Source organism: Symphalangus syndactylus, chromosome 4 (genome assembly GCF_028878055.3).
Source record: "Symphalangus syndactylus isolate Jambi chromosome 4, NHGRI_mSymSyn1-v2.1_pri, whole genome shotgun sequence".
In the NCBI taxonomy this organism is placed as follows: Eukaryota; Metazoa; Chordata; class Mammalia; order Primates; family Hylobatidae; genus Symphalangus; species Symphalangus syndactylus.
In genome coordinates, this window is record NC_072426.2 from 81,316,357 (window position 1) to 81,328,350 (window position 11,994).

Here is an 11,994-nt window from a genome sequence, read left to right on the forward strand (position 1 = left end):
CAAAACTGCTGGGTCCCCACCTCCCCTGCCCCCATACCTAGGAGCAGAGGGTCTCAAACTCAAGGCTGTATCAGAATCCCCTAGAGCACTTGTTAAAACATAGGTCTAGGGTGGGGCTAAGAATGTGCATTTCTTGCAAGTTCCCAGGTGATGCTGATGCTGCCGGTCCAGGGACCACTTGGAGAAGCATAGCTTTAAATGAAAGCAAAAGGCCTCGACCTGGCATTTAAGCACTTTTATACCAGGTGCCAGTCCACATCTCCTTCATTTTCTTCTTCTGTGAATCACTGTATGCACACTGGGCTGTTAGTAGAGTTACCATGTATGTTCCTGCCTCCACATGTCCAAGTCTCTGCCTAAAATACCTACCCCCCATCCACCCTGCCACATTTTCCTGTCCCCCTCCAGCTTCTCTGCGCTTCCTTATCTTACCCACTCTGTCAAATCCACCTGCCATGGGAAGCCTTTTCTGACCTCTCTTAGTGGTACAAGCCCATTCCTTGCCTGCTCTTGGAATAGTTTATTAGTTCTTTCTCGTGCCTTTCAATCTCAAATTCTGTTCCTACGTATCTATGTAGTATATGCCCTGCTAAAATATTGGCTACAGAGATGCAGGGTGGCAGGGCAGTTGTATGCACAGGCTTCAGACCCTGGCTGAGCTGGTTTCATGTCTCACTTCTGCTGCTTGCTAGCTGTGTGCACCATCATGGTCAACTCAGCCTCTCAGGTTTTGGTTTCCTCATCTGTATAGTGAGAGAAATTCATGTTGACTGTGATGGTTTTAAGACACATCTGCAAATTCTTTGATACTCCTTTCCCCAAATGAGGGCTGGCCTTTGTGACTCACTGGTAACAAATGGAATGCCGTGGAAGTGACACTTTGTGGTTCTGAGGTGAAGTCATAAAAGGCTACACAGCTTCTGCTAGACCCTCTTGGGATGTTCTTGCTTGGAACCAAGAAGCCACCTGGAGACCCCACACAGCCTTTCCAGCTGACAGCCCCTGCTGAGGTCCCAGCAGATGGCACATCCACAGTGAGTGGGTGAGCCTGGAGAGAACTCCTGCCCTCATTGCCCTCTGACCACAGCTGAGGGAGAGCCCGGCTGAGCCTACTCTATCCCAGGACCATGAGAGTGGATGATGAAATGACTGTTAGAGTGATTTGTTCTACAATAGATTCCTGAGACACTACTCTACATGCTTATTTCAAAGGTTAAATGAGATCATGAAAGAATTTATTGTACTACCTGGTGCACAGGGAGCAGAGGGAGGAACTTGTCGCCCATGCGTTCAGCTTCCCAACAACCTAATCCACAAAATGTTAGGTTTTGCCTCTATGCCCTCTTCCAAGTTGCCTACTGTGTCATCCAGATATTGAGATCCCATGGCCTGTGCCACAGGTTTCTCCCAAAGCTCAGAGGCCGTAGTTCACCTTGACGACTTGGTCCTGCGGAGACGTAGGTGCAAATGGGCTCCTCCTAAGAGGATGCATTCAGAGGCTGTGCAATGGTGCTGGGGCTCTTAGCACAGGTATGCTCTTCCTCTCTGCTCTTCACCCAGCTCCCTAGACAGTTACTGGGAAGCCTTGCCCTCTGTATGGTCCAGGCTGTCAAAGGGCCACTGCAGTTTCATGGTGTGGAGGCTGAAAACTATGGTTCCACATTCTTTGACATTCCTCCCCTGGAGAGGTAGGCTACGTCCCCTTCCCCCGAATCTGGGCTCCACCGAAGAGCCTGTGGAAGTGACCTGGACATTTCAGCCTTCATCTCCTTTAATAATCTCTCTTGAGACTCCCTCCTGGGCTCCTATCGATTACTGTTTCTTAAACTGAACTAATAGGGGGTGTGTGTGTGTGTGTGTGTATGTGTGTGTGCAGAGAGATCTACCTTAAGGAATCTACTCTCACAATTGTGGATACCAGCAAGTACAACATCTGCAAAGCAGGCTGTTAGGCTGCAGATCTAGGAAACAGCTGGTGCTGCAACTTGAATCCAAACACATTCGGGAGGCCAAATTCCCTCTTCCTCAGGGTACCTCAGTCTTTTTGCTATATGACCGTCAACTGACTGGGCGAGGCCCCCCACATGATAAAGCGTGATTGACTTTACTCGGAGTATACTGATTTAAATGCTCATATCATCTAAAGATGCCATCACAGTGAGGGCTAGGCTGGTGTTTGACCAAGTATCTGCTATGGCCTACCCAAGATGACACATAAAATATTCCATCACAGGCCCTCTCTTTTAGAATCCAGCCACCATGCTATGAGCCACCTAACCAGGCAAAAAGGTGAGGAGGAGGAACTGTGGTCAGCACTCCAACAGGACCCAGCGTCCCAGCTGTCAAGCCCAGGCATTGAGTGACAGCACCTGCAGAAGGCCCTGCTCAGCCCCAGCCCTCAGCATCACGCCTGACCACTCAAGTCTTTCCAGCTAAGGCCTTAGAGACTGAGGAGGGGTGGCCACCCCCTTCCATCCTGTTCAGACTCATGACCCACTGAATTCACAAGCACAATGAAATGGGGGCGGGTTTATGGCACTACATGTTGGGATGGTTTGATACACAGTAATACATAACTGGAATACTAAATCTTTAGCAGAAAAATTCTCATGTAGCCCTCACATGTAGTCAAAGGAGGATTTTATAGGCATGGCTGAAACCCACAGCTCCCCAAACAGTCCTCATTAAACCAAATTATATGACCTCTCACTTCTTCCCATCTCATCTTTCTTTGTTTTTCTTTCCCAGAAATGAAGCCTTCTCTGAACCAGTCCCAAGAAGTCTCAACTTTAAAGCATTAACTCCCCAAATGAACTCACTTTCATTTCATCTTCTCATATGTCATTGCATTCTCAACAAACCAGATCTATAGGATGGATCAGTCAAAGCTTACAAAGAAATCTAATTAGGTATGGAATATGAACTTTTTATTTGATAAATAACTTAGCTGGAGATACATTGAGAGTTACTCTATAAGAATAAAAGAAAGAAACGTCATAATTGCTGGAGTTCATGAGTGATTCTCTCTGTCCATGGGGCTGTCTTGTGAATGCTATGGGTTAGCCCTGGGCTGGCCTGCAGCCAGCTGCCGTGGAGGGCACTGAGAACCCACACACAAATAGTGAAGTTGCTTTGCAGGGAAACACATTTATTGAGGAAGGAGAGGGAGAAACAGAGCTGTTTGTTTCCTACTCTGCACTGCCCAGACTGGTATAAAAGAGGAAGGCTCACTTTTGTTGAGGGGAGGGAGGATAGGGCAGGAAAACCTGGCTTTCTCGCCACATCCTAAATGCAGAAGGACTCATGGTTCACCTGCGTCCTTCTCTGGGAAAGAATGTTTGGGAAATGAGAACCTGGGCACATCTATAACATGTAGAAACATCCATGGACTGAAAGGCGGGACACAGCAGGCAAAGGTGGGCTTGGTTTCCACATGGGGCATAAGCCAGTCTTGGTCCAGCTAAGAGAGGAAGGGATGATGATCAGGTGGGTAAATGAAGGGGGATCCTGATTCCACCTGTCTCCTGGTGAGATCTCAGAGCCCTGTGTTCTTGGTACAAACTCAATTCTATAAGAAAGCTGAAAAATCTGAACAGCACAGAAAAGAGCCATGGCAATGGTGAAATTAAGACAGGTCTTAAGAGAATGAAGGGACAGAAAGCAGTGAGTCCGAGGAACGACCTGTCTGCCAGGTCTCTCATCGGCTGCTGTTGGGGGGAAGAAGCCTGGCTGCTGAAAGGGCACTTGGGACGTTCTCCAACTTGAGCCTCTTTTTTTTTTTTTTTTTTTGAGACAGAGTCTTGCTCTGTCGCCCAGGCTGGAGTGCAGCGGCATGATCTTGGCTCACTGCAACCTCCACCTCCTGGGTTCAGGCAATTCTCCTGCCTCAGCCTCCTGAGTAGTTGGAGGCTTTTGAGCACACAAAGCTGGGAGGAGATCCTGGGTGACAGAACTAAGATCCCAAATTTACTTGACCAATCTAGAGAAATGGACAAAATTTTACAAAATGAAAGTCCAAAGAGAAAATCTTTGGGCTTGAATGTGCCTCCCAATCCCTACTGCAGAGGAAGACAGGTAAGCATTTGAAAGCTTACAAAGCAACTAGATCACCAGGAAGTTTCCTGGGGCCTGAAAATCAGCTGCAGTTCTTCGAATGCGTGGGCAGTTCTCTCTACTACTCAGGGCATAAGCCCTTCCAACCCCTGGTTCCAAGGACTACAGCTCTGAAAGGATCAAATCCCCCAGTGTCTGGGGAGAGGGCAGTCCCACAGGGCAGTTAAGTGCTCTTTCACTTCTCGGAGGGCAGACAGGGCTGAGGAGGGCGCCAAGCACCTGTGGATCCAGATCTGGGAACCATGCTGCCCAAAAGAACCTACTCGTTTTTCCCAGTTACTAGCACAGCTTCCCAGCATAAATTTCCCTGCATTTAACTTGTGTACTTTCTTCCAGGGTAGGGCTTGGAAGCATCAGGCTAGCACAGATTCCTCTGAATTTTCTGCACTTGTTAAGTTGCCCCTGGAAACTCTTTTGGGGAAGATTCTTGAGACTATTTTGGCTGGGAGAACAGAAAGAAGGGATTCTCAATGGTTAAAAAACGGACAAACAAACAAAAATCTCACATACCCTGCACTTTTAAAAATTAATCAATGTGTTTTTACAGTCAGGTCCATACCAACCACCTGCTCTGCCTCAAGGGTGTCTTTTTAACATAGGGTCACTCGGAACCTGGCAGAACACAGGCGTGCTTTCGAATTTCAATAAACTGGAGAAAGAGAGAACTTACTATTTCAGGGGCTTAAAAAGAAATAGAAGAAATTTGCCTGTGAACTCTTAATTTGTATGCTGAATATTTATTTTTAACTCATGATTATTTTTAATGACCTGGAGTAATGAATTTAAAGTTTTAAAACACCACATTGCTCAGCTGGGAAGAGGGTTACTGTGAGTCATGAAAGAGTGATCCATTATTTCTGCCCTGGAGTTCTTATGAAGAGGTTTGGACATTCTGACCTCCTTGGCCACAGGATGGCGAGATGGAGATCTCCTTCCTAGAGATGTGGAGGCAGATGGCCTCTCTTTAAGGAAGATTCACGTGGGCTCTGAGGAAGAACTTCCCTTCTGGTCACTCACTGAATGCTGCTGAGAATGCAGAGGCGGCTGGGAGGCCCCCTGCAGGTGAGGGCATGAGAGAGGCCATTTCTCCCTGCTCCAGAGCCTGGGAGAGGCGATGGTGCCACCACGACACACCTCAGGAGGCCATAGTCAGCACAGGAGCGCTACTACAGGGCCCACGGTAAGGTTACTCAGACATATTTTCACAAGGAGGCTCCAGGTATTGCATGACCTTAGCCCTCCACAAGAGGTGGGAGTTGAACATGGGGAGAAATGACCCTCCTCTAAGCAAGGGGAAGAGTAAAGCCAGCATGAGGGAAGAGCCCCAAGTTGCCAAGTCGGACGCTAATGGAGAGATCCACCTGGAAAGAGGCTGGGAAGAGACAGAAAGTTCTGGAATGTCAGATTGAAGGACCTATTATTATTTCTCTGTACACTTTGGGGAGCAATTAAAAATGTTTGAATGAGAAACTTATTTTTTTACAAGATGGTCATCAGGTGCAGCCACAGGAGAAGACACAAGAGAGGCTTGGGAAGAGTCCATTACACTCACGGGTCCTAGAGCCAGGAGGGTGCTGTGCTGGGCCATGTGGGAAGGACACCAGTGCAGTCAGGAGCAGAAGGCAGGGCCAGTGGATAGCTGGGCTAAGACCTTTACTGGAGTTTCTGTGGGAAAGGCAAGGCAGGGCAGGGCAAGGAGTTTCGGAGTCACTGTGATGGGCTTTGGACATAGATGGTGCCTAGTTGTCTAGTGCCTGGCTGTCTCAGTTCATGCAGGCTACTGTAAAAAATACCACAGGCTAGGGGACTGATAAACAGCAGCCATTTATTTCTCACAGTTCTAGAGGTTGGGAAGTCCAAGATCAAGGTGCTGGCAGATGTGGTGTCTGCTGAGGGCCTCTTTCTGGGTCACAGAGAGTGCCCTCTTGCTGTGTCCTCATATGGTGTGAGGGGCAAATGAGCTCCCTCAGGCCTCTTTTATAAGGACACTAATCCCAGAGCCCCCATGACCTGATCCCCTTCCAGAGGCCCCACCTCCTAATACCATCACCTTGGGGGGTTAGGGTTTTGACATATACATTTTGGGGGGATAGGAACATCCAGACCACAGAACTGTCCCTGGGATGGTTAGGGCAGTGGGTATTGCCTCCTGGGGTGCAAGGCCCAGGTAAAGGAGGGAGAGCTCTGATGGGTCAGTTTGCACCTCAAAGGCATGCTCACCACTGGGCCCTTTCCTCTTTCTAAGAACTGGCCCAGGAGCTGCAGTCTCTCCTCAGCTAGAAAGGTTTTTTTAGATGTCAAAACAAGGCATTTTTTTAGATGTCAAAACATGGCAATATGCAGATAATTAAAAATATATACAATGTACAGCCCAACAGAACAGTGCTGTGACCAGGTGCCCAGGTGTGGGGCCAGTGTATGTTCCGCCTGCATGGCTAGGGAGCTGTGCTGCCTCTCCACTCAGCTTTCTCCCCTGTAGCGAGGGGACAGTGAGTTCTGGCCTCATATGGCGACTTTGAAGAGCGGGCACGCTGCTGTGTGTGAGGCCCTCAGCCCAGGGCCAGGCACACAGTCGGTACACGTGTTTACATGACAAATACTAGGACACCTTGGCTTGAGAAAGACTTAATCAGCAAAATGGATTGGAGTGGGGAAGCTGAAGAGGGGAGACCAATTAAGATCTTGTAGCTTAGAGACAAGGCGATGAGGGCCTGAGCTAGGGTGGCCTGCGCGGACTAGGAAGGAAGGCGTGGTGGGACGCCCCAGGTTTCACCGCTGAAGGGATGCTGAGGCCCTTCATGAAGGCATTCACTCAGGGAGCAGCTATGAAGTGCCCACTGCATGCCCAGTGCGAAGTGATGTGCAGGGAGGCGGGGACACTGCAGACCAAAATGCTGCTCCTCCAAAACCATTGTCCTCCCATTTCTTGCTTTTTGCCCTATTCCCCTCTATCCCTGTACATCGCTTGATGCTCAAAGGTTAGATTTAATAGGTTTGAGGCATCCTTGGGATTTCATGCTGGTGGTGGCAATAGAAAATGTGAGACTGGATTTTGGAAGTGAAAATGGGGACAAGGTGGAGAATTGGGAGTGACTGACATGAAACAATTGGAATATCTGAGGTTGGCAAGAGAGGAAGTGTAGGGAGGAGAAGAGAGCAGGGAAGTATCATCGGTGTGGGGCTAGACCCTTTTATTCCCCCTCCCAGGTCAGCATGAAGCTCCCTGAGGTGACAGCTCACCATCCTGTGTCCCCCAGCACCCTAGACTTGATGGCAGCAGAGGACAAAGCAGGTCTTCAGCCTCAGAAGCTTAAACGACCCATCCCGCCATGTTTTGCATATGTTTGCCTGCTTGACAGCTACCAAAGTTTTTCATCTTATTTTAAAAACAGAACACCCGTGTACATTTAAATGGATGTAGGCATCAGAGCCTATAAATTGGTTGATTTAGAGTATCCTGTTGGCATCCATAGTCCAAGTCACACAGGGCTCAGATACCAGCTAGAAGTGCCGGTCTCCTCCCACCACCTACTGCCCTCTCAGGCAACAGTACTTTTACTGAGGGGTGTATGTTAGATTTTTAGATGGGAAGAACAGTGGAGAACCAGACTGAGAACCAGAAAAAAAGGCAGGATGAGGACCAGGGTTGCCTGGGGGGCTGGGAGCCCCCTGCCTTCCCTCTCAGAAACCAGCACCAGAAGGAACGTCATCCAGGTACTTTGTCTCACCTTGACTCTCTGGATTGAGGGTCATATCTCCCAGCAGCTCATCCCTTGGCCCAGCTTGGAAGTCAAAGACCTGCTGGATGGGAGCAGGGACAGGGAAAGAAGATTCTGCAAAACAGAGTCGTGATGTTAGGGAGGGGGAATGGGTGCTGGGAAATCAGAGAAGCAACCAGGCTCAGGGAGCTCTTTATGACACCAGGACCCTGGGCATAATCAAATACCAGAGGCCTCCAGTGTCCCAGGTACCCAGAGGCCTGTGGGGGGCACTGAAGTGCTCAGAGCTTTTGGGAAGCAGCATCAGCACTGAGCACCACAGAGAGCCCAGAAAAGCCTCAGCCCCTGGGAGGCATCACTTTGGAGCAGTTTCTACATTTACTTTCTGTGTTGTGTGCCAGGGAGTATTTGACAAACACCATGGCCTCATTCATTGGGTCTCCTTGTAACTCCCCTATTCTGAATACCTTGAAACCATTCTGTCAAACTTAGAGTCAGCCACAGAAATGCAGCTTAAGATACCATGCCCCAGGCGTGCTGCTGGGGTCTGGGCCCTCACCTGCACTCCCTGAGAGCTCCATGCCCTGGAGAAAGGCCTCTGTGAGGGAGGGAAGGGCACCAACCCTGGACATAGGCGTCAGAGTGGAGAAGGTGTTCTGTGGTCCTTCTGGGGAGGCTGACCGATGAGACGGCCATCACCCTGCCCTGGACGCCTTGCCTGAGGGTGTCTGTGTTGTTGCTGGGTGAGTGACAGCCCTCAGCTCACTCAAAAGCTTCTGGGCTATTTGCCTGACAGCAGACATGACCAGCTTTCCTCACCGGCGTCTGTGGAAAGGGAGGGAGAGCATGTATAATGCTCCTTACCTCTGTTTGGCAATACTTGCTGCTGCCTTCATAGAGAAGCAGGTATAGATATCAGGTGTGAATCTGCCTGTCCAGATTGCAGTGGGAAAGCATCATTTTCCTTTACCTCTTTCAAATAAATTTAATTCTGGTCCCAAGCTACCACTTATCAGAGAAGACGAGGCACCCAGAATCAATCAGCCTTGGACTCAGCCTGCCATGGCCAGGTGCTGGCCTCTGTCCCCTCATTGTGCTGTCCTCTAAGAAGGTTGGATGAGGCTGGCCCAGGGGCTGTGGTGAACGCTCTCCCCTCCTCACACTCCACCGGGCTGTCCTCTCTGCTCACCTTGTCCAGTCTCAGCACTTTCCCCATCAAGAAGACAGGTCTAGGGCACAAGAGGCTGTGCTGTTCTCAAACCCAGAAAGGCCTTCCAGCACAGCATGGAGGACCAAGCTGACATTCACTACCTACCCTTCATTCGATACACGCATCACTTCCTGACATGATCCTACGTAGTCACTGTTTCCTTTCTGTCTGCACCACTTGGATGTAGACTTCATGATGCCTGGCCCATTCGTTCATTGCTGCATCCTGCATCCTCAGTGACAACATCAGGCCCCAGGATTTATTTGGGAATCTGAGTGCAGGAATCACAGTGTGGGCAGGGAGAAGCAGCCACCTGAATGAGGAAGCCCAGCACGTATAGATGAACCATCAAACAACAAAAAGAGAAAATAAAGGGTGAAATAGACAGCAGAAGAAGTAGAGACAAATGATAGAAAGAGGCTGCCTGCAGAAGTGAGCTTGTGTGTGTGGCCAGTGGGGCTGAGGTGGCTGCTTTTTATTGTAAGCTCTGCTGTGACATTGAGTTGTTACCATGTCCATACAGTATTGTGCTTAGCAAAGACATTCCTCCTTAATAATCAATTAATGTTAATTAATGTTCCTATGTTCCAACATAGGAAGATACTGATATTTACATATTTCCACCCTACCACGGTCATGGTTCCTCATCTCTTATGATGGTGGCTCCTATAGTCTCCATATTTGTCTTCCTGTCTCAATTTGCTTCCCCCACTAATTTGGCCCCCGTATTGTGATCAGATAAATCTTTCCAGAGCACAAATCAGATCCTGCTATTGTCCTGCTCTGAAAATTGTCATTTTTCATAAGACAAAGTTCATCTTGCCATATTAAACATTTATTGAACTATGGTCCTGGAGATTCAAAGATGAAAATCCTAATTCTTGCCCTCAGGGAATTCATAGTCTAGTGATAACAGACAATATGCACAAGGCATTAGCTAAGTGTTATGGAACCGGCAGACACTAAGAGAGCCAGGTATACAAGAAAAGCACCAGGAGAGGAGGCCTGAATTAGTCAGCTGAAAACGGGGAGAATATGTTGGTTGGTTCAGCCTAGCCATCATTCACCCTTTTCTTCTGATAATGGAACCCTCACTTTTCCTTTGGGTAATTGCTCCTTCTCTATTCCCCCTGCAGCCTTCAGGACATTAGCACTCAAGGTTCAACTGCCCCAACCATCCAGGGATTAGCACATGATCTCAGCATGGATTGTCATATTCCTCCCACCTCTCTCTCTCAAGTATAATATGTCCACCTTGTGGGACTACTATATAGCATGGACAGTCGAGCAGGTTGGACACTGCACTCCTATCCCACTCCTATAGCATCACATACACAATACCTTGCTCATTTTTGTATCTATTTTCTTCCTGCTCCTCAATGTCCTCAAAGTTAAGAGCATGTCCTCTTCTTATTCTGAGGCATCTTTGTGCAGTAGTTATGGGTGAATACGTGGGAACTAGCAGCTGCTAGTAGGCTGTGTCTCCTAATGATGTAATGACGTTTGGCTTTAACTCAACCTAATGGAGCCTCAGGTCCTCTCTCTGGAAAATGGGAATAATTCTGTTGTGTCTGTTTTCTGCTGCTATAACAGAATACCACAGATCGGGTAATGTATAAACAATAGAAGTTTATTTGGCTCACGATTCTGGTGGCTGGGATATCCAAGATCATGGTGCCAGCATCTGGGAAGGGCCTTTGTGCTGCACCATCCCAAGGTAGAGGGTGAAACAGCAAGCAAGTATACACAGAGGAAGAGAGCAAGAGGGGGCTGAATGTGCTTTAATAACAAGCCCACTCGCTTGATAACTAGTTCATTCCCATGACAATGACATTGAGAGCAGAGTTCTCATAAACTAATCACCTCTTGCTAGGCCTCACTCCCAACACTGTTGCATTGGGGTTCAAGTTTCCAACACATGAATTGTTGGGGACACATTCAAAGCATAGCAAATACCCGTCATACAGGACTATGGGAGGAGTAAAGAAGGCAGATCTATAAAGCAAGCAGCCTCTTCACACAACACCAAGCCTGGGGTGTAGTATGTGCCCAGTTAGGCAGATTAGTTTTGAAAACCTAGGAGATATACCTTTGCTTTGTGCTGGGCACTTGGAACAGATGGAAAGTCTGTCAGCTCCCCCTTCTTTGTAGGGAGCACACACTTTAAGGCCTTTTTAGCGAGTGACCTAGCCACCTGCCTGCTTGCATGCACCACATAAGATAGACGTGTGTGGCCTACAGGCAACTTTGCTATCTGATTTCCCTGTGGGCATGGCACACTTTGGTTGCAGATAACTTGCCCTTGCTTATTCCTTCTGAACTTTAACAGTAACCCTGAAAGGTAGACACACTCATTCTTCCTATTTTACAAATGAAGAAACTAAGGCTCAAGATGGTAAAGGATTCCCTGTGGGTCACTAGGAGCAGGTAGCCACTAGCGGTGTGGTCTCACCTCCAAAAGGTGTTTCTTTCCTTTCTTTCTCTCTCTCTTTCTTTCTCTCTCTCTCTCTCTTTCTTGCGAGACAAAGTCTCCCTCTCTCGCCCAGGCTGGAGTGCAGTAGCGCAATCTCGGCTCACTGCAACCTCTGCCTCCCAGGTTCAAGCAATTCTCCTGCCTTAGCCTCCTGAGTAGCTGGGATTACAGGCATGCACCACCATGCCTGGCTAATTTTTTTATTTTAGTAGAAACAGGGTTTCTGCATGTTGGTCAGGCTGGTCTCGAACTCCCGACTTCAGGTGATCTGCCCGCCTAGGCCTCCCAAAGTGCTGGGATTACAGGAGTGAGCCACTGCACCCAGCCCTTTCCCCTCTTTCACATTATCTTTTTCATTTGAAGAGCACAGTCACCAGGATTCACTTGAACTCCAGCATGACCAACCAGTCCCAAAGTGGCAGCAACTCTCTACCCAAGTCCCTCTATTTTTAGGGGTCACCATGCTAGAGAGCAACAGG

The 11,994-nt window shown here is 48.5% G+C and overlaps 1 long non-coding RNA gene across 1 annotated transcript; it reads left to right on the forward strand.

Annotated features, from left to right (window-relative positions):
- The first annotated feature begins 882 nt into the window (after positions 1 to 882).
- Positions 883 to 3,008, forward strand: LOC129480266 (uncharacterized). Its single transcript, XR_008656963.2, has 3 exons — positions 883 to 1,042; positions 2,248 to 2,289; positions 2,749 to 3,008. It is a non-coding gene; the product is annotated as an uncharacterized lncRNA (long non-coding RNA).
- The last annotated feature ends 8,986 nt before the right edge of the window (positions 3,009 to 11,994 follow it).